Source organism: Urocitellus parryii, chromosome 10, assembly GCF_045843805.1.
Source record: "Urocitellus parryii isolate mUroPar1 chromosome 10, mUroPar1.hap1, whole genome shotgun sequence".
Lineage (NCBI taxonomy): Eukaryota > Metazoa > Chordata > Mammalia > Rodentia > Sciuridae > Urocitellus > Urocitellus parryii.
The window spans coordinates 130,140,506-130,162,829 of NC_135540.1; the positions used below are offsets into that span (position 1 = coordinate 130,140,506).

At 37.1% G+C, this 22,324-nt stretch overlaps 1 protein-coding gene across 2 annotated transcripts in view; it reads left to right on the forward strand.

Annotated features, from left to right (window-relative positions):
- The window catches only part of Kcnip4 (potassium voltage-gated channel interacting protein 4), a 479,245-nt gene that overhangs the window by 336,979 nt on the left and 119,942 nt on the right, over positions 1-22,324 (forward strand). The window lies entirely within an intron of this gene.

Below are 22,324 nucleotides of genomic sequence, written 5' to 3' on the forward strand. Positions count from 1 at the left end.
ACTTGGGAAAAAAATTGTTCCTTTAATAGACATCTACAGACTATTTTCCTTGTCATTATTTCCTAAATGATACAATCTAATGACAATTGACATAGCATGTACATTGTATTGTAAATTGTAGATTTAGAGGTTATAGGAGGATGGGCATGGGTTATATGCAGATTTCATGCAAGTGGATTTGTTTTCCTTGGGGAAAGAAAAGTGCCTGGGATCCATGCCCCATGGATACTGCCAGACCACTGTAATCATATACAGGACTATTTAGTGATACTGGTTCCAATATTTTCAGCCTGTTTCTGGCCAGTTAGAACATAATGTTCTGCCCACTAGACAAGTTAATTGTTAAAAGCCTTGGCCCTGGTGACAGATTATGAAGGTTCAAATCTTGGCTGGCCCAGTTACTGAGTGATCTGGGCAAGACATTTAATCTCTCTCCAAATCTCAGTGTCCTTGTGTACAGGTGTGTGATAATAATGCCTTCCTAGTGGAGGATGTTTTGAAGATTAAGTGAGTTAATACATGGCAAGGTCTCTCAGGAGAGTGCCTGACAGATAAGGCCAATAAATTGTCACTGTTGTTGTTGTTAATAGACTACACAATCCTTATGAATCATGATCTCTCTCTATAGATTTTTACTAAATGCCTTCTTGAAATAAGACACTGGAGATAGAACAAGAGCAAAAGAGGCTCATTGTTCTCAGGGAGGTTGTGTTTTGGAAGGAAAGGCAAACAAAAGAATAAGGGGGGAGCACTGCCCCATTTCAAGCTTACTTGCTAGGATCCCAGGTTCTACCCTGGGTACCACTTTACTGCCCATTCTTTCTGGTTGCCATCACAAATGAAGAGCTGACAACCTAAAACATTCAATGACACCAAACAAAATTAGCTGAAACAATTCCAAGATGAGATGAGTTCAAATCAAAAACAAGCAAATAAACTAAACAGAGCAATTTAAGCAGCTAGAAATTAGAACTTAAAGCAAATTAAAAAAAAAGACTATTCAGAACAGCAAAGCTAAGGTGGGAGTGATTAATGTTGATGACATATAAGCTATAAAAACTGGAAAAAGAGCTGGCTGTGGGGGTGCACACCTGTAATCCCAGTGCCTTAAGGAGGCTGAGCCAGGAGGATTGCCAGTTCCAAGCCAGCCTCAGCAATTGAGGGAGGCACTAAGCAACTCAGTGAAACCCTGTCTCTAAATTAATACAAAATAGAGCTGGGGATGTGGCTCAGTGACTGAATGCCTCTAAGTTTAATCCCCAGTACCAAAAAGAAAAAAAAAAGAAAAGAAAACCTGGGAAAAAAATAAGAGGAAACTAGATATTAAACACCCAAAGAAAAATATTGCATATTGGTGACTAACTATACAAAAGCAACAGACCCAAGGGAAACAATAAAATGAGAAAGCAAATCTCTATGATATGATAATATATAAGCAATTTATCAGTAAAAAGAGCAACCAAAAGGTAAAATATAGAAATAAGTAAAATCTCAAATAAAGAATTTTAAAATCTTTTAAAGAAAAACTAAAGAAAAAGATATATCAAAAATTAACTATGAAAGAAGCCCCAACTGAAAGAGCATACAGGTAAAAATTTGAATCAAGTAATTAGTAATAATTTGAATGTAATTCTCAGCTTTTAAAAAGTATGAAGCATTTAAAATTGGTCCAATTTTCCTTCTTAAAGTAATTTTACTTGTTAACTCTTCTCCATTTGAAAATAGAAGTTTTATCATCAGAGACTTGAAAAAATGCTATGGCCTATAATTTTTTAATCCCATGATGAAGAAGAAAGGTTGCTTCCTTTTCCTTTAGCTGAAGTTCAAGGTCTTTTAATAGGAGGAGAGCACTGAGCTGGGGGTAATGAGCAGCCATGGCTGAGCCAGAAAACCAGCTCTAAATAGCCACCCCAGGCACTCATTGGTTCTGTTAGTATTTTTCCTGTGAAAATTTGTGGATTAAAATCATCAAATAAAATAGTAGTGCAAATAAACAATCTACACAAAGTTATGGAACTGACAACTAGGAGGAAAAACAAGAAGAACTAAGATACAGCATTTAAATTTCTTTTTGCATATTAAATTCATTGCATGGCTCTGATTGTTTGCACTGTCTTCAGATTCTTACTCTCAACCTGACATTTAAGCATTTGTTAGTTCTATAAAGAATAATGAGTCTGTATGCAGAAACAGCAAACCAGTGTTTCTTGTCTCACTCAAAAACAAAGTTGAATTTTCATTTTGCCTCTTCATAAACCTCAGGCAGCACAGCCAATTAATTTATTCTCAATTTCTTTCTTTAAACTATCCTGATGCATCAGCAGGATGGGGTTCGGGAACTAAGGTGGGAATACTAGGGTTCACTCTTTGTGGCTAATCCTGCTGTGATCTACTCCTTTCCCTGGGACTCTGTGCAGACCACTTCTCCTCTATCTCCTTGTCTCCAATGCCCCTGAAGAAGAGAAATTATCTGAGCTTCTTCTTAGTTATTACACAGATTTTAAGAATAATGTTTAAAAGTTTATCTAATCCTTAAAGGGGCAGATCCTGCAGCTCCAAAAAAGAGAGAGCTCAAATCATCTCATTACCAATTATTTTTGCCTTTAGAATGAACAGAAATAAGTTATCTCTAAGGTGCAGAGTCTAGGGAATGTGTCAGGGGTTTTTTTCTAGAAAAATTAACTGGAAATTCACAATGACCTTGGGACATCCAGCAGAATTCCATAGATCAGAGCTACCTTGGAGTGAGTAAATTAATTTTTAAATTCAATTTAAAAAAATTGTTTTTAATCTATGATACCATTCAACACATTAACCTAGAGAAGGCCTAAGGGTGCCTCCTTGAAAGTGTTTCTTCTTAGTTTCTTGGTAAGGTAGACAGAATGAATCTCTGTTACACATCTTGGTTTTCAAATAATGATCATTACTGCAATTCCACCGTGTCCCGGCTCGAGCACTCATTTAACTTGACCTTCACACTAACCTCCTGAGGTTGGCATGCTTATTATCCCCATTAGTTACATTATGCTCCCAAAGTCACACAAAAGTGTCAAAAACAGGATTCAGAGTCTATATCTTATCCTATAATATATTGGTATTTTTGGTGCCATTAATTTTTAAATCTGATTACCTTTAGAGAAAATTCATAGATTGGCAACTCATTCTTATGATAGCATCATCTACTTATCCCTCATTCATAATGAATTGAGATAAGAATCCCCAAACTGAGGCATTCCAGATGACTAATATGACATGATGTATATGGTACATTTCACAACTTAATGTGCATACAAATCACTTGAGGATCTTATTAAAATGCAAATTCTGATTCAGTAGCTCAGAGGTGGGTCCAAAGAGTCTGCATTTCTAATAAGCTAGCAGATGAGGCTGATAGTCTATCACATTTTAAAATAAAAAGGACATAAAAGAGTGATCCAGTGTGCGAAGGCCTGGAAAAGTGAGTTTTAGGTGGACAGTAATTAAGCTTTACACTTTCAAAACTTCCCAAATGTTCTCATTTGTAAAATATGAATTATAATGCCAAACATGCTTGTCTGATAGGACTGTGTTTTAATGATTAGTTTAGGCTGTGCTTTGCAGACTACTCAGAGCAAAACAAAACGAGCAAAAACAGAGTGTGTTACTACCATCAACTTGAAGCCTGAACTTCTTCATTTCGATGTCTCAAAGCCTACATTGACTTCACATCCATCTTTGCTATAAATATAGTTTATCAGACAATTCTCTGCCTCTGCTCTATGCACATGTGGCCCTGAGATCATATTGAATTCAGAGGATTTATTCATCCAGAAAATAAGATAGGATCCATAATTTTTCTTACCCAGGAAGTTATTTTCACAAGCTTCCTATGAAATTTTAGCCTGAGAGAACAATATTGCTTTCTCTCTGCAAGGATAGCTTATCTCAATCTCATAACTCCTGTCTGTTCCTTTTATGACCTGAGAGTGTTTTAACAGCATCACTTTCTTGGACTATTAAAGTTTATGGACAATACTGGCTTGCCTTCTTCCTCTCTCCAACTCCCACTGCTCACTGGTAGTCTATCATAAGAGACCCCCAAGTGAGCACTGGCCCTGCAGGTTCTCAGGGCTCAGCTTTCTGATTGAGTTTATCTTCAAGTGACAGATTTGGTAGGATCTTGTATTTCAGATTGTCCTGAGGAAACGCTAATTGTTTTGGGAAGACTTGAAAACAAGTTATGGTTTATTCATAAGGAGGTGCCTCCCTTTGTCCTTTGAAATTCAACCAACAGTGATTCACACATTTAATAAATATGTATTGAACAGTCAATGCCAGGCACTGTGCACAATGCTGGGGAGACAAAGATGACACATTCACATCCACATGGCTTATGGGGTCACCTGAGTTTGCTCATAAACCAGGTATATATACATACTCCCTTAGTTTTAGTTTTTGTGTGAGCTCAAACATTCCTAGGTTCATTTTCTTGCTTTACAAATGATTCTCATGCAGCTTTATTGTTACAGTATTTATACTGTGCTTTTTGCAATGTTTAGCCATAGAGGATTTGTAAAATATGATGGGCTTTGATTTCCTAAGCAGGCTTATATTTCATTTCATGGAACTGTCTGGAAAAGCCAGAGAGTCTGATAGATCCAATATAATGTAACAAGGTATGAAGGAAAGAGCAGATACAGAATTGGCCTCTGGAGTGGGGTGATTTTCAATTTTATTTCACTTTTATGTTTAAAAAGTTCACCTTCTCTTCAATAAAACCCTAAGATCCTCGGAATAGGCTTAGTGAGCACTTAATGTCTTAAGCATCAACAGATATTTGTAGAAATGAGTTACATGATACCAGGATTTTTTCAGGATTAAATCTTTACAACTTGCAGCCTTGAAGTTATGTTGAATGTGACAAACCTTTGAACATAGCATTATTTTCAGTTTTCACATCATGTAGGACTTTTATTTACACAGTACTACTTCAAATTTGCATGTAAAATGTGACTTCACTGTGTAACTCAAAAGAGTTAAGAATATTTTGATGTGGTCAAGAGTGTGATAAAAAAGATCTCAGAAAAATATCTATTAACTTGTCAAAGCATTATTTTTCTTCATCAGGATATAGCTCCTCAGCTGCTATGATAAACTTCAGCATTAGATTTTTCTGGCTTAGTTTCTAATAAATAAAAATGTTGAGCAGCAGGCAGAGCAGCCTGTTTTCAAGAACAATATTTCACATTATGTGCCAACCTAACACATTAGTTACTTAAAATCAAATTATCAGGAAGAGCCACTAGCATTCATCTCAGGAACATTGATTTGTTGTCCTTGATTTTTCTGTTGTGCTTATAGAGGATTTAGGCTTGAAGCCTTAGGAGTCTTTCCTCCTACACTGCTTAATCGAATGTGAATTGTATTCAGAGTGATAAACTATACAGGTATTTTTTGTACCTCAACATGTATATAGTTAACAGTAATGTAACTAGTAAGAATTGATCATTTCAAAGAATTTGAACAGTTGGAAATCTTTATTTATATTATTCTCTAACTGCCAAGAATATCCAAACATCTTTTTTTGCATTAAGAAATGCAGACCTGAGTTTGAATTCTTAGCTACTTGCTGAGGGGTACAGAAGTCACCTAAGCTATGTGGAGTATCAAATGCAAACAATAATGAATTGGCAAAGATATAAGAAAGAGTAATATCATATGTAAAATTCATCATCCCTGCCTAGTAGTGGGTGTAAAACAATTGGCAGTCACATTGAAATAGTTATCATTTATTTAAATACCAGTAAACATCAACTACATCTCTAAAATCTAAAGTTTATATTTATATGTTCAACATATTTTTATTGAGAAGCTACTACATGTGAGGCACCTAGGAAGTGGATATAAAACAGTAAAAATGCAAACACCTCTATCTTCAAAAGAGTTTATTATTTTTGGAAACACACAAGCAATAAACATAACCAAATAAAAGTGCATTGTACATTAATCATGTCAGGTACTGTGAATAGGGCTACCAAATATCTGATACACCTAGGAAGTCATAGTATATGCCAGTCATCATAATATCCCCTTGATTCTCAGTGGTGATTCAGGTTGGGTAGTAAGTTATGTGGTTAACTGTATTAGTTTGCTAGAACTATGTTCCCTCTAGAGAACCAGAACCAATATTAGGGAGAGAAGGGAGATTGTCTATATATAATATAGAATTATTGTCTGTAAATAATATGAGTGAAAGAGATTTAATATGGGAATTGGTACTAGTGAAGTCTTATGACAGGCCATCTGCAAACTGGAGAACCAGGAAAACCAGTGGTGCCTATTTAATTACTTAGTCAACTAATTTAAATGCTTTGCTCTTCTGGAACATCTTTGCAGACAGATGTAGAAATAATGTTTTACCAGCTAGGACATGCCTTAACCCAGTGATATTGTGACATAAAATTAACCAATGCACACAGTCTTAATAAACTACTACAGGTTGTACAGCTTACATAGCAGAAATGTACTGTCTCACAGTTCTGGAAGCTCTGTGTCTAAGGTCAAGGTGTTAGCATGTTTGGTTTCCCTGGAGCCTCTCTCCTTGGCTCCACATGGCCCTCTTTTCATGATGTTCTCCACTGGCTTTTTCTCTGTGCTATGCATTTCCTGTGTCCCTTCTTCCTCTCATAAGGATACCAGTATTTTGAACTAGGGCCCTACTTTAATGGTTTCATTTTAACTTAGTCACCATTTAAAAGACCTTATCTCCAAATGTACTCTAAGGTACTAAGAGTTTGGACTTCACCATATAAATTTGGTGGAATAAAATTTAAGCCATAATACAACCAATATAGAAAATAATATAAAATAGGAATAGGGAGGTAAACATGAGAGCAAAACAGGAATTGAGATGGATGAGCTGTGGGGATTGCACATACTTTGTAGGTCACTCCTGGGAACTTGGCTGCTAGTCTCAGTGTTATGGAAAGGCCTCTTATATTGAATAAATATGGATTAATTAATTAATTAATTAAAACCAAGACCAGAAGATCCTTACTTCTTATTTGGCTCTTCTTGAATGCTTAACTTCAACCAAAAGGGTTTACAAACTTCAAAAGTATAGAATATAAAACATGTTAACTCTACACACGTAGAAATTCACTCTACAGTGTTCAATGGATTAATTTAGCTGTGAGGAATATGCCTGGTAACAATTTTCAAAAACTACCTGGACTGATAGGAAAGCATCCTAAGTTCAGTACCATGTCTTAGATTTGGGGGATTCTGTTTGTGAAGACAATATTCCATATAAAGTAGGAGATGAATATGTGGCTGTGGGTTTATTTAATTTGACATTTTGCTCTGTTTTTGAAAATCTGATCATTGATGTGTGCATTAGTTTGCTAGTACTATAGTAACAAATCATCACCTACTGGTGGCTAAAACATCATAAATTTATTCTCTCACAGCTCAGGTGGCCACTGGTCTTCATTGAAGCATCATCAGGGTGAGTTATCCTGGAGGCTCTCAGGGAGGGTCTGCTCCTTGCCTCTCTCCTAGCTTCTGAAATTCTAGAAATCTTTGGCATCCTTGGTTTGCAGCTAGCTTGCCTCCAGTGTTCGCCTCCACCTTCTCCTGGCCTGTGTTCCTCTCTGTGCAAGTGTGTCCTCTCCTCTCACAAATGCATCAGTCATTAGATGTAGGACCCACCCTGAACCAGTACAACCCTATTTTAACTAACTACATCTGCAAATATTATATATTCTGAAAAGGTCAAATTCTGAGATTTCATATAAGCATGGATTTTTGAGGGACACAATTCAACCCAGAGCAACATCCACATTTTAAAAAAAAAGTAAAAATCTTAATTATCTACAGGGGCCAGACAACTAATGTAAAGTTGTTAAGTTAGCCAGACAACTAATGTAAAGTTGTTAAGTTAGTCAAGATAAACAGTAGGGGACTTGTCTCTTAGAGGGTGTGAGAGGAAAAGGTGGGGAAGGATTGGCAAACTGAAAGTACATATCCAGCTCCTAGCCAGGCCCACCCAATTATTTCCTTAGAAAAATTCAGACAGAGTATTACCAGATCACCCTTTTTTATTAGAATCCAGAAATCAAAAGTTAAGTGGGATGTGTGTGTGTGTGTGTATATATATATATATATATAAAATTTATATATTTATATATCATATTTATAATATAAATATAGTTATTCTATTTATATATTAATAGATAAAAGTATTTTTTATATATATATATATATATATATATATATATATATATATATAAACTAACGAGTTCCAACACTAGCCCACCAGAATCAATCTGCTATGTCAAAACTATAAAGCTATAGTTCTTAAGAAAACCTATCTGGCATTAGATTGTCCCAGAACAGAACAGTGGTTCTCCAGTGTGTCTTCCCATTTGAGTTGTCTTACTCCGTTGGTCTGAGTGATCAGGTATGGGGGATTTTTTTTTTAAGCCACCCTGGTGATACAGTGACTATGTCAGTCAGCTCTTCATTGCTGTGACTGAAATACCTAATAAGAACCCAAAAGAAAGATTTACTTTGGATTGTGGTTTCAGAGGATTCAGTCCACAGCTGGCTGGCTCTAAGACAGAGGGTGTAGCAGAGGAAAGTTGCTTAGTTCATGGCAGCTGAGAAGTGAGGAGAGAGAGGAAGGGGCCTGGGACAACCCTTCCTGGGCACACCCCCAGTGACCTACTTCTTCCAAGGAGGTCCCTTCTCCCAGAAGTCCATTCACTGATGAAGTCGAAACCCCTATGATCCAATCATTGCCTTAATGCCCCCCACCCCTGTACCTTATTGCCTTGGGGACTGTAATTCAAACACTTGAGCATCTGGGAGAACATTCCAGGTTTAACAATAGCAATGAGCAATCAGAGAAACAAGGTTGTAAATACACGGTATCATTGAATCCGTTATTTGATTTTTATTCCAGGTACCCAGCACAGGGTCTACCTGATCATATATTCAATACATATTTATTGATTCAATTAATGAACACATACTTTTATAGAATAAATACATTGGAAGAGATGAAGATTAAAAATAGCAACCCAAAAAGACTGAAGATAGGAAAGTAGCGTCTCACTCTGAAAGTTATAAGGGATTAAATGTTATTTTTTTCTGACAAGTGAGAGATTTTGTAGAAACAATTTCCTTCATTCATCTCCTAACTTCCTTGAGATAAGGAATATCTTATTATTATTATTATCTCCTAACTTCCTTGAGATAAGGAATATCTTATTAATATATTATTAGCCCCCATTTTTCAGATGAATTAATTGGATCTCCTAGTGCAGCTTTCTCTGCATTATTATTTTTTAATTCCACTAAGAATGTGATGGATTTCCCCTACAGAAAATGGAATTTGAGACAGCATTTCTAGCAAAGATATATAGTCACCATTTTTTTTCAGTAGTATGTTGAAGGCAAGATGCATTAAGAAGCCTCACCCAAGCAGTTGGGGAGGGAAATAAAAACCCGTAAGTGAAGACTGTGCAATGAGACCTATTGGTCAGTGAAGGAGTCCCTTCTCTGGAGCCTCCAATAGTGTAGAAAAGAAGTCAGAATGTCAGAGCAGGAGATGGGCAGATGGGCCAGTCCGCACAGCCTGGTACTGAGACTTGTAAACTGTGTGTGTCTATCTACCTTTAACTTCCTCAGCTCTAATTTGGATTTCACAATATTAGCTGCCACATGGGGCTCTCGTGAAGGTTAAATGATCTAATTTTGGGAAGTAATTGGCACACAGAAAGTACTCCTTGTTGTTATACTCAGAGCACTGCACTTTAGGCTTTATTTATTTGTATCATTCTTAGGACAAGATCATGTTCAAGGTGAAATTTAGTGAACTTTTTGTACTGTTAATTCCTCATTTTCATAATTACCATCTTTGTTGAATTTTAAGGTTCATCAGAGCAGGGACTATGTTTTTGCCAGGTCAGAGCAGGTGTTCAATGAATATTGTGGAATAAAACGGTAAGCTACAGAATCTCACTTCCTTATGCAGAAATCCTCTATTTTCTCCCTGTTTTACTCTGCATAAAAGCCAAAGTTCTTAAAATGCACTCTCAGACTGTATAGGGTTTTATACTGAGAGAGGCTGGATAGAATGAATAAGGGAAACGAGTTATTTTTCCCTCAAAAATCCTTTCAAGTGTGTTATTAAAAGTCACTGGTCAGGTAATAAGTCAATCAAAATGAATGGCAGCTTGGCGTAAACACACCAGTTCCTGTGCCCGAGGATGGAGGAGCAGAAAGATTCATTACATAATCAACACTCTGTTGGGCTAGAAAATGAACATTATGATCCCAAATCTTATTTTATAAATCCCAAATCTTATTAAAAATCAATTTGTAAATTATATTTGTGATCTCTTGTTATAAAGAGAATCAGCCTTGGTGAACTGTAGCCAGCTTTGACTCCAACTAACTGGTCACAAAGGAAAATTTGAAGTTATAATGCTCAATTATTGAAAATGCTTAATGTTTTAAATTTGTTAAAAGCTAAGCATGAGTTACTTGAGTTAGGTTGAAGAAGGGAAATGATACACTAAGATTTAGATTTAATTCATATATCCATGTTTACAATAAAGTTAAATAAAGAGAAAATACTTGAGAGATTTGGTGATGTGGGGTGCTTTGTGATGGCTATAGCAAAGAAATACTGCTGATATTTTAGGAAAGTTCCTTTTTATTGGTGTTACTGGCCTAAGACACATTTCTCCCAGCATCCATGAGTAAAGAAGGAGAACTTTATCTAGCCAGAAGCAGTGTCTATGTAACCTCATTTGAACTTCCTGACCATCCCAAGAAACAGTCCTGTTTGGTATTCATGTTATTCCCATGATACAAATGAGATCAAAGAGACTCAGTGAGATTAAGTTACTTTTCCAGAGTCTTACAAACAAAAAGTGGCAGAGCTTAGATTCCAAATAGTTCTTTCTGACTCCAAAGCCACAGTTTTTCCATAATAAATGTTATCTTCAATATGCCCCCCAATACTTATATTTTTAGCTCCCTATTTCATCTTTACTACTAATTCCAGTTATTTTTAAATACCATTTCTTAAAATGAAGTTCCACCATTCACATTGTCTACAGGGTAATGAAGTGAATGTTTAGACCAATGGCATGAACGTCTGTGAGAACAGACCATAAAGACTGCCAATATTGCATTGGCTGTATAATCTGCCATCTAAACCAGGACATTTTTGAGCACAAAAAAAGGAGAGGTGATAACATAAGGTTTTAAGATTACTCTCATAAACTGTCACTATTCTGGACCAACCCAAAGAGGTCTTATCACTTTACTAATAGGAAGTCACAGATCATTTCCAAATTCCCACACAAAAGATATCCCCAGGAAAAGAATTTCAATAACAAATCTTAAAAGATTCCAAGGAAAGTTGATGTTTGTTCCACGTTGTTTCTTTCTGCTAGTATCTCCTTTCTAGTTGAGTTAGGAGAGCAGAATAGTAACAATCACTAGAATTTAGGACAAGTTTAGCACCCTAATCTGGAAACTATCCACAGGTGGGTTTCCAGATTAGGGATTCTCAACTGGTAAAGTCTGTGTAAACATCCCCAAATGTAAAACTCCAAAATCTGAAATATCTGGTCCCAAGCATTTCAGACAATGGATACTCAACCTGTGTTGGATTTTGAAAATATTGTAGCTTTGGCCATCTTGCTGTTTACTAACTTTTGCGTAAGAGAATTTACAATTATTTTTGTGCACTCTGCTGACTGAAGCTCTTTCCAAATGTTTCACGAAGTACAGACAACCCAAAGGTAAACAAGATCACACTGGGTCCTTTTTAGATTGAGTGGGAATGTAAGTCTGGTGTAGAAAGAGAAACACAGAGAGACTAAAAGGACAGAGAAACACTGAGAAATAAAGATACAGACAAGGATTCAGAGTACTCATGGACAGAGTTTCTCAGGAAGATAGGCAAAGATGGAGATGAAGGATAAGTACTTTATCTAAGAAAGAGTGATTCTAGAGTAGACAAAGACAGGCCAAGAGAACCAGGGAAAGAAACTTAAGAGGCAGGGTAGCATTCATCATTTGAAAAGCAGGTGTCTTTAAGTGGCAGCTCTAAGTGGAATGAAATTTGCTTTATTTGCATTTAGATACTGTAGATGATTATCAGCAAATTCGAGCACCTGCTGGCTGCCTCCTTCTGAATTAACTAATGAAAAAGGTACCTGTTTTACAATCAGAAAAAAACAAAACAGGTCAGTTAGGAAGCTTAGAATTATGCCTCCAACGTTCAGGTCACAAAATGAAATGTAGATATTTCTTCTCTTATTTTTTCACTAACACTGCCATTATTCTTCTTATAGGGGAACATTTTGAATGCAAGACCCCATAACAATTGTATGCATTGGCAGCAACTTTTTTTTCAAAAATTATTGCCATATTATGAACTCTGAATAATCTCGGGCCCTGTGTTTTCAGGAATGGGTTTTAAAATATGAAATGAAGTGTGTGTGTGTGTGTGTGTGTGTGTGTGTGTTTATGAGCTGCAATCTCACATAAGAAGCAGATATCCTAGCATACAGATCACATTTGCAAGTAGTGAAGAATGTACCTCCTACCCCTACCTCTAAGTCACTGCTAATGAATCAGCTTGTCACTGATTCAAAGAAGGACCCAGATGGGATCACAGTGCTTTTAAAATTCCTGGTGATTTTTGTCACAGTTATTGATCCTTGGAAGATACCATCTCTGTTTAAATAGTCTAAGCCATTTTTCTTTTTCCATCAGACTTCCACAGGCTTAGAAACTAGGAAGAAAAACATTGTCCATAATTCAAAAGCAAAAGATGGAAGCTGAACAGGGCTGTGAATTATGGAGTAGGAGCCTTTATTTCAAAGCAAAACCACAGGAAATGTCAGTTTTTGCTTTCAGCTGTACTGCACAAAGGAGGAAGACAAGCATAATTCTCATTATGGTGAAATTTCCACTTCTATTACCATCATCAATACTTGCTGAATTCTTAACTCATGGTCCATCGCTCAGCACTAAAACCTGACATTTACATGTAATGGCACTTCTTGTCTAATAGCAAAAACAACCAGTGAAAAATGACCACTTGTATGTGCCATTATTGAAATCTTCATGGTCAGAGGAAGGGAGGTACCCAGAAGATGAAGAACTGACTTTTTTCCTGAAAGCTCAGGCGCTAGCAGATGAAAACTTTCCCCTGGGTGAAAAAGAATGCATTTTCATGCAGTTATATTATAATTAAAGTGGCCGACATATTTGTACATGTGGTTTTGATTCTTTTTGGTACTTCTTTTTTTTTTCATTATTTTTGAAGAGTCAGTACCCCAGCAGTTGGGCTTGCATTGGAGATGAAGAGATAGGGAGTTGACTGAATTTGGAATTCTAAGGTGTTGAATTTGTGAAAAGATCATTAGACTTAGTAGTTTATGTTGCCAGTTAATTTAAAATATTAATCTGTGCATGTGTGTGTCAATGAATATTACTTTAACAAATTAATTAATGAATGTTACTCATTACTCAATAAACATGTTGGTATATAATCTATGAAATATATTGTGCTGATTATTAGTAATTAAAATAGGATAAGGCACTTTCTCATCTCATTTAGATATTTGCTCAAATATAACCTCAATGAAGCCTTTTTCCATTCACCATAGTTAAAATTTCAAGTCTTTCCCAAACCTACCACCCTGTCCACCAAGGCATCTCTAGCTCTCGTCCCCTGATCTCTGTCTGATATATTTTATGTTTTCCTATCTATTTTTGTTTATTAATTTTTTCTCCTCAACTCTAATGTAATGTCATCAAACTATGACTGTTTCTTTTCTTAAGATTTTATTCCCAGCACCTGGTGCAGTGCCTAGTATATAGCAGGCACTCAACAAGTCTTTTCTGAATGAATGAATGAATGAACAAAATCTTCCCCTCAACAAATTCAGGGTTTAACTAGAGAAATCGACAAATCCATCTTTCTTTGTAATAGGGGTTATGATAGAGGTAGCTGGTTGGATTCTCAAGTCGGGACTCTATAAATGTGACCACTGTGTATCCATAATTATTCAGAGAATGTTATTTGCAAAGTTTATAATATATGCATCATAATAAATATTTTTGAATAAATGAATAGATAAGTGTTTATTGGCTATAAGGCAATTAATCTGTCAGAGTGTTCAGTCTGTGTAGGAGTTAATGTCCTACATACTAAAGCACTTTTGTGGTTGACACACCTTCTCCATCAATTTCCTTTTATTATTATGGACTGGGGAATACAGTCCCACCTTTAGTTCTTCCAGGGTCACCTTAGCAGACTACTTTCACACTAGCCACTAGGGATATAGGAGGGGACTGCATCACACACTGGCAAGGGAGATACCATGCAAAGTCTAAATGAATCTGCTAATTATTTGCACATTCTGAGACCATCATAAAAGATGCATAGTCTGATTTCATGCTTTTAGTAGATATTGATTGAACATTTGATATACCAGGCACTGTGCAAAATAATGAGAATTTAGTCATGAAGAAGAAAGACACAGTGAAGGATTTAATTATATGGTTGGGCATACTTCCACCATATTTTCTGTCTCTTCTAGCTTTGGTCCCTTTATTTCCCACTTCCTGACTTCCTTTGAGTTAAATAATTTAGTATCCCATTTCAATCTCTCTGTTGAAGTTTTGACTATAGCCCCTTGCATTGTCTTTAGTTGGTGGCCTAGCATATAGAAAGTGCAAGATGTCTCCTTCACTTTTTATAGGCTACTTAGAATTGACACTGTGCCACTTTATAAAATGTAAAAACCATATGCCAGTAAAAAAATCCATTCTTCTACAGACCTTTGTGCTGTTATTATTATAAATTTTGCATCTGTAAAAGCAATAAATTCCACAATATATTTGTTTTAGTTTTGAGTAAAATAAGAAAACAAAATAACATTTCATATTTATTCACATATTTCCAATTTCCAGTGCTCTTTATTTCTAACTGTAGATTCAAATTTCCCTATAATTTTCCTTTAGCCTGAGGAAATTCCTTTGGTGTTTCTTCTAGTGTAAGTCTCTTAGCTATAAATATTCACAGCTTTAGTTTATCTGAACATATATTTATTTCATATTCATTCTACAAATACTTTTGTTATTGAGTATAGAATTTTGGGTTGATAGTGTGCCTCTGAGAACATTGTGTGCTATTACACTGTTTCTGGTCTCTCTTGATTCTGATGAGAAACCATCCTCATGTACCAGATCAGTTTGTGTACTTTCCTCCTATTTTTTAAAATACTTTTCTCAGTTTCAGTTTCTGCACTGACTGTGACATAGCTGTGAATGCTTCTTATATCTGTCTTGCTTGAGGTCTAGAAGTTCATTGGATCTCTACATTAGTATTTTTAAACACTATTTCTTCAACATTTTCTCTCATCTCCTATCTCCACTTATACTTGTACTGGGCTTCTTTACCTGTTATGTGGATCACTAAGACTCTTTTAATTCTTAACGTCTTCTTCTCTCTATTTAGATTGAATGGTTTATTTCTGCTGATCTCTATTGAGGCTCAGTAGTCCCCAATAAGCTGTTAAGTCAATTTTATAGATTTTTCTTTATTTTATTTTTAGAATCACCATTTGGTTCCTTTTTGCTGTTTTAATTCTTTTTTCTAAAACTTTCTACCATTACCTACTATGGCCATCTTTTTCTTGAAAGTCATTCCCTACTACTTTCCACATCTGCCTCATTCTTAGGATTGTTTCTATTGGCTGCTTTCAAGTCTCAATTATGGGTCACATTTTTTGGCTCCCTTACATGTTGGACAATTTTTGATAGCACAAAAGACATTATTATGATACAATGGAAGGAGTTTAGGTCATATTATATTATATAAAATGTGCTGAATGTTGTTCTAGAAGACATTCCGTAGTTCAGTGCTTCTCTTCAGTCTTTCTAGCTTTGGTTGTGTCTTTGGGTTGGGAAGGTCAATTTTGGTTGGTGTGGCACTTACTCCAAGAAACTGTCCTGATTCTGAAAATAATCTTTCTGAGCTCACATGTGAATGCCAGTAATGCAGAATGAAGTTTTCTTTTCTTTTCTTTTACCTTTTTCTTTATTTTTCTTTCTGCCTGGTCTAGATCTCCGATCCTGCCCAGCACCACAGAATTTCTGTTATCTCCATTAGATTCTCAGCCATGCAGAAGCTTTGCTTGATAAGTATTATGGGGTTTTCCCCTAATCCTGCATATTTCAGCCTTTTATCAATAGCTCACATTTATTCCTCATATGGGTCCTTGCTCCCTACCATGCACAGACATTATTACTTCTCCAATTTTGGCTGCCCTAGAAATGCCAGTAGTCTGGAATGCCACTTTGCCACTGCAGCTCAGGGAGCATGGGTTTAGCTTGGACTTCATCTCTCTTAATTATGGAAGGAACATGCCCCAGGCAGAGGTAGGGGGCATTCTTAAGGTCACTGCTTGCATCTTTTCTCCCAAACATCATAGTTCTATACTGCTTATTGTCCTGTGCTTTAAAATATTTGCTTCATATAGTTTATCTGGTTACATAGTTGCTTGTAGTGTAACAGCACATCCAATAACACTGGTTCTCTAAAGGTTGGAAATGGAAATCCTCAATCTTACACTGCAGTGTGGGAAACAGGTCAAATGTGTAATTACATCATTAGTTGTTTTCATTGTACTTGTATGGAGGAGAAATAAAGGAAACTATGGGAACATAGAATAGTTGTTCCTAACCCAGTTTGATATGTCATTTAAGTTTGTCCTCAGAAATAATCATTGAACTGAAATGTCAAGAATGAGCAGGAATTAACATGAGAAAGAGGAGGTAAAATTTACATTCAGATGCAGAAAGGAACAAGTGAAAGTCCCTGAGACAGGAGGGAATATGGTATTCTCAAATAAGTGAAAAACTTTATGTCTAACATTTGCCAAGAGTGCATTACATGACATTGTGCCAAATATTTTCTGTATTATTTTACTTAATACCTACAATGTTTTCAGGTCAATACTATTACTAATTCATTTCACCAGGGAGAAAACTGAGATTCAAAGAGACTTAGTAATCAAGTAACCCCAGGTCATGTGGTGCTGGGATCTGACACAGGCTGTTTGGAGCTAATCCCTGACCACTCAACCAACTATATTTTATGAAGAAAAGAGCAAAATAGTCTGGTAGCCAAGATAGAGAGGCAAGGGACAAAGAGATAGACAGAGACAGAGACAGAGAGAAGAGATTTTGTCACATCCACATCCTTAAAAGTATAAGATCTCACAGAGGATAAAACAGTGTAGACACAGGGTAGGAATCATACACAAATTATACATAAATATGCTCCTAAAAGAGACTTTTTAAATGCTGTATTAACAACCAAGATTCTTTCATATAAATCCCTTTGTTCCACAAAGGAAAGCTAGAGACCCAAAGTTCATTAACCTGTGGAAAGTCAGTCAGCTTGAAGTAATAAGACAGGAACTGAAATCCTGGGCTCCTAGCTCCAAACTGATAATGACAACCTGTTTATCCGACCCTAGTGGGAACCAGTGGGTGGGAAGGAGGAGCTCCCTTCTCCACCCTCCACACCTGTGGTGCCAGGAAACCACTTTGAGATTGAGTTGGCAGAACCAAGAACTTAAGGGGCAAACAACCAGTAAATATTTCTTTGATGCCTGCCTTGAGCGTAGAGTTTGACTAGATGCCAAGAAGGAAACAAAGGAGTGGGTAAGAGGCTAACTTCATGCCTACGTCCTGCTACAGAAGGCTGTAGACACTTCTCTATCGAGCTTCTTGTCAGAATGGGGTCTCATCCATAAAAGGGCCTGATACCCTGCACAACAGGGCACTAGGGAGAGATATTGGAACAAGAGGGATGGACAGAGCAGAGGGGCAGCCTCTCCCTACAGCCCCGTTGGAGACACAAGAGGGCAAGTGTGCCACGGAAAAGTGTGTTTGAACTGTTTCAAAGGCTGCCTGGGGAGGCCATGTTGACAGCTGGAAAGGGGCTGAGCAGACTGAGGGGGCAGCACCTAGGTGCCATGGAGCCTGCACAGGGCAGAGAGAGTAGCAGAGTCCTGCCTGAGGAGGTAGAGCAAGCCCCCGATGCCCTATAGAAGTTTACAAAGCAGAGGATACTGAGATGATTGCCTTCCTCTGGAGATGGAGGAGGATGAAGCAAAGTAAAGAGTCTGCTTTCTGCAAATCAGACTTATGGTGCACGTTTCAAAGCATACTTAGACACAAATCGAAGGAATGATGTCAGGTCTTCATATGTACAAAGTGAATTTATTGACCTTCTATTATGTGCCAGATCCTCAAACAGCATGTGAGATATTGAGTGGATAAGATGTTTCACATAGCCCAAGTCTCAAGGCCAGAGGAGGATCTGCTTTGCCTTTCTATGGAAGGCAGGGTGGGCAGTATGCTTGGTGGGCAATGGTCTGGAGCATTAATGAGGGCAGATGGAAACATGGGCAGAGCCCAGGGTAGGGCGAGACTCTGCAGGGACTGGCTTCCCTGCCAGGAGGAGGGCAGTTTTTTCAAGGAAATGATCTGGCTTAATTTACATATTAATTTGCATATTAATTTACATATTTACTACTTCATTTTGTCACTCACCCACACATAGGAGTTTTGCCAGTGGACACTGATAGAGAGGAGAATCAGTCCCAAAGGGAAAGAGATCCACAGTCTTGGGGTCAGGACTTGTTTATAATTGCAAGGAAGAAATCATGAAGTAGAAAAGGTACAAGTGATAACATTTTCTACATCCATATCATAAAGATGGTCTGACCTCAATCTAAATTGGTTCTCTTGCTTTCCACTTCCATTTGACACCTTCCAAACTAATGTTGGAGAAGTGATGGATAATAACATGCAAATTCAGGCTTCTATGCACTCAGAGTTGTGAAGTTGATGAGGAGCTGGACAGCAGGCTCCTCATTTCAGGTGTTTGCTAGCTTGCCTGGCCGGTCACTGTTGATATTCCTTGGGTCCTTTCCAACTGCCTGAAGTCACAGATGGTGCTCCATCTCTTCCTGGGTTAACATATTATAAACACACATTGCTTCTTTTTGGAATTGTTCTGCTTGAATAAGTTCCATTCATTAATGTCCATGTGTGAAAAATGTGAAGGATGGTCACATCTCCGGGCATGTCAGCGTATGCTAATGAAGCTGCATATTGAGGACATTTGTTTTTTTCACTTTCAGGGAAGGCAAAGGTACTAACAGGTGCTCGCGGTGTGAGTGATTTATGCAGAGCATCTATCTCCTCTGTAATCAAGGACGGGGAGCAATGAGAACAGAAAATTGCAAAGTGGGCTCCTAATGCTGGTTTGAATATTGAAGATTCAATCCAGTTAACTCTTTTAGTGATGTTTGTCTTATTCCTAACCTAAGGCCAAAAAAGCCACCAAATTTCGCTAATGTCATCCTACAGATAACCTGTTTTTACTTGTTAATCACTGTCTTTTAATGCAATGTAAAGAATTTCTTTTTAAAGAAAGCTCAAATAAGGAGAAAGATGTTTTGGAGTCTCAACCCAGTGCCTGCGATTGCCTGAGCAGATGGCTGCATCCCCAATCCTGCCTGCCTGGCTTCTCTGATAACCCCTGCAGCACAGCCCAGGGCCTCTGTGCAGACAGCATTAACAGAATTGATCGTGTATTTTCTAGGTTTCCTCTACGCTCAGAACAACACCAAGCGCAGCATTAAAGAGCGACTCATGAAGCTCTTGCCCTGCTCAGCTGCCAAAACGTCGTCTCCTGCTATTCAAAGCAAGTTTGGTTTTCTGTGATTTTTTTTTTCCACCCCTAAACTGTTTTCTTTGTTAGGTTTGCATGCCTTGCAGTTCTCTGCTTCTCAAAAGAATCAGTATATCATATACAGCAAAAGCTACTCTGTTGATGTACTCATGTTTACCTACATACCTAGGAGCAGTTTTGTGCAATTATGAAACACTTCCTATTTGGCAAACAGATAGCACAGTGTTAGTAGCAAGAGCCTGTGCTTCAAAACTTTGGGACAATTTTTTTTTTTTTTAATCTGAGGGGTGGGGACTAGAACTCTAGTAATTCACAGGATGTGGTTTAACTTGTTGGCAAAGCAGCTGGATATTTTAAGCCATTTTATCTATTTTCCTTGGTCCTATAATTGATGTATAAAAATCATACACATTGGTGGGGTAGCATGTGATGTTTCAATACATACATACATTGTATAATGGTCAAATAAGAATGAGCATGTCCATTGTCACAAATGTTTATACTTTGTGTGTATGTTTGGGGGGGGGCAAAACATCAAAATTCTTTCTACTAACGTCTTTGGAATATATAATATATCACTACCCTACTATGCAATGGGAATCAGAAATTATTTCTGATTCCTAATCTAGCTAGGATTAGGATCTAATCTGATTTTCCAATCTAACTATAATGTAGTACCTGTTGTTCAATTTTCCATTCTTTCTCTGCCACTCTCCCTCCCCAAGCTCTGGCAAACACCACTCTACTCTCAAGGTCTATCAGATCAATTTTTTAATTCACATATGAGTGGGATCATGTGGTATGTCTTTCTGTACCCAGGCCTTATTTCGCTTAACATAATGACCTCCATCTTCATCTATATTATTGGAAATGATAGGATTCAATCTACTTTAGGGCTGAACAGTACTGCACTGTGAATATACACCATATTTCCTTTGTCCATCCAATGATGGACACCTGGGTTGATTGCATGTCTTGGCTACTGTGAATAGTATAGGAAAAAACATGGGGTGCAGATACCTCCTGGACATGCTGGCTCCATTTCCTCTGTATGTATATCCAAGGAGTGGGACTAAAGGATCATGGCATAGTTCTAGTTTTAATTTTTTGAGGAACCACCATATTGTTTTCCATAGCACCTATAGATGTTTAAGTTTCTTGACTCACAAGCATTGGGCACATAATTTAGAAAATTGCCAAAATTCAGAAATGTCATTAGATTAGGAAAAAAAAGTGGAAAATATGTAAACAATATGACTTTTTTTCTTTGCTCACTTTCTCCTTTTATCAATCAGGGTTCTCTAGAAAAATGAGATACACACACATACACACACATATCTTCTCATACAAACACATATGTAAGTGGATTTATTTGAAGGAATTGTCTCACTGGACTATAGGGGCTGACACTTATAGGGCAGGCTGGCAGGCCAGAAGCTCAGGCAGTAAGTGCACTGCAATCTTCAGTCAAATTTCTTATTCTTCAGGAAGACTGTTTTGGGTAAGGTCTTCAACTGATTAAATGGGGCCCACCTGCACAATACAGCATTATCTGCCTTTTACTTAATGTCAACTAATTGTTGACATTACATATCTAGAATATTTCATAGCAACACTTCGGTTAGTGTTTGATTAAATAGCTGGGTGCTGCAGTCTAGCCAGGTTGACACATAAGACTAACCCCTACACTCCCTGTTTTCCTTTTTCTCTCCAATTATGTGATATTTTTAAGACATGTAAAACAGAGGATGCCTACAGGGAAACCTCAACTGATTTTATAAAGATGTGATATATAATTTATAATGTACACTTACTAATGTTCTGTGTAAAAACATTATTTAATGCATTTCTTTCTAAGGATCAAACCACACTTAGAATCTGACAACATGGTGTTCTGGGGAGGGAAGAGAGCATTAAAAATCTAGAGGAGGCTGGGCTTGGGGGCCCACACCTGTAATTCCAATGGCTCAGCAGGCTGAGGCAGGAAGATCACAGATTCAAAGGCAGCCTCAGCAACTTAGCAAGGCCCTAAGCAACTTAGTATGACCCTGTTGCAAAATTTAAAACTATATAAATAGAAAGAGCTGGGGATGTGTGTGGCTCAGTGGTGAAGCACCCTGAATTCAATGCCCTAGTGCTAATATATTAGCACTAGGGCAAATATATATATAAAATCATATATTTTGTATATATGATACAAAAACTGTGGGGCTTTAAACACACAAATATCTTAAATTTCACTAGTCTTCACAACACAAATGGAGGATACATGGAAATAACTTCAAATGACACATCCAGTGAAAGGTCCAGGAAAATAACAGCGATCATTTTCTATGCCACTGACCAAAGTCACATATCATCATAACAAGATTTAATTATTTCACTTATTTATTCAACAAATATCTATTACACGTCACTTCCTGCTCCTTGTGCTGGGAGACAAAGCAATAAATAAAACAAATATAAAAATACTAAAACAAACCAAAAAATATTAAAGAATCAAACCCTATTCTGCAAAAACTTACATTATATTCT